Source organism: Protopterus annectens, chromosome 11.part0 (genome assembly GCF_019279795.1).
Source record: "Protopterus annectens isolate FY-2018-M chromosome 11.part0, PAN1.0, whole genome shotgun sequence".
NCBI classification, from domain to species: domain Eukaryota; kingdom Metazoa; phylum Chordata; order Ceratodontiformes; family Protopteridae; genus Protopterus; species Protopterus annectens.
Genome location: NC_056745.1, coordinates 401383371 through 401384810, shown reverse-complemented (window position 1 = coordinate 401384810; position 1440 = coordinate 401383371). Strand labels below are relative to the sequence as shown.

Below are 1440 nucleotides of genomic sequence, written 5' to 3'. Positions count from 1 at the left end.
ATATTAGAAAGTTACATTCCCACCAGGCTAATACTAAATTTGCAAAGGCAGCAGCTAGTTTAGCCCCCATAGCTACACCTTTAGTTTGATGAAAAATCTTACCATCAAAGTGAAAAAAAATGTTAGTTAATACTAGAAAAGTTAGGGAGCAAATCATGTTAATTTTTTCCTGTGAGAAGGTGGTAAATTTTGATAAATAATTTAAGTATTCTATGCCTATATCATGAGGAATGTTAGAATACAATGATTCAATATCTAAAGTAACTAAAATAGTATGTTCATCAGTAGGAGGGTTGAGAAAAGGGAGATTAAGGAAATCCCATGAATCCCTTAGAAAATAGGGTGAAACTTGTACTAAAGGATTTAATACCAAATCAATAAATTCTGCTATACCTTCTGTCTTAGTTTTCTTGTTCGACACTATGTGTCTAAAAGGAGGATTAAACTGGTCCTTATGTATTTTAGGAATTCCGAAGAATTTTCCTAGTTGGGACTCTGACACAGTTAAAAAATCAGCTATTTTATTTTATTTTAGATGAAAATGTACTATATTCTTACACTAAGCTACCTGTCAAGAAAAGCTTATATAACCCACCACTATGTAATACCTTACATATCTTTCTTAAGTTATGTGAAAAAGACTTGCGGTATGTTTTAAAGCGTAACTGTACTTGTAAATGGTTCAACCTTACTAATAACAGCTAACTGCCTTAAATTCCTTATCAGCAGACAGATCAGTAAGAATCATGAGAGCTGATAAGGGCTCAGGTATAGTGTTGATGGAACAAGATAAATACACACGTATTTTATTAAATGACCTTAATAACAGTGAGTTTTATGCTATGGCTACCCTAACAGATGTCCTTCGGGCTTTTAAACATATAGATAGAACTATTCTTGCTTTACATAAATCTAAACAGATTTGTGATGTAATAGCTGATTTTTTAACTGTGTCAGAGCCCCAACTAGGAAAATTCTTCGGAATTCCTAAAATACATAAGGACCAGTTTAATCCTCCTTTTAGACACATAGTGTCGAACAAGAAAACTAAGACAGAAGGTATAGCAGAATTTATTGATTTGGTATTAAACCCTTTAGTACAAGTTTCACCCTATTTTCTAAGGGATTCATGGGATTTCCTTAATCTCCTTTTTCTCAACCCTCCTACTGACGAACACACTATTTAGTTACTTTAGATATTGAATCATTGTATTCTAACATTCCTCATGATATAGGCATAGAATACTTAAGAAATTATTTATCAAAATTTACCACCTTCTCACAGGAAAAAATTAACATGATTTGCTCCCTAACTTCTCTAGTATTAACTAACAATTTTTTCACTTTGATGGTAAGATTTTTCATCAAACTAAAGGTGTAGCTATGCTAAACTAGCTCCTGCCTTTGCAAATTTAGTATTAGCCTGGTGGGAATGTAACT

General features: G+C 32.5%; 1 protein-coding gene across 1 annotated transcript in view; it reads left to right on the top strand.

Moving 5' to 3' along the window:
* LOC122815417 (protein canopy homolog 3-like) overlaps positions 1 to 1440 on the top strand; it is a 549901-nt gene that overhangs the window by 59007 nt on the left and 489454 nt on the right. The gene's annotated exons all lie outside the window — the stretch shown is intronic.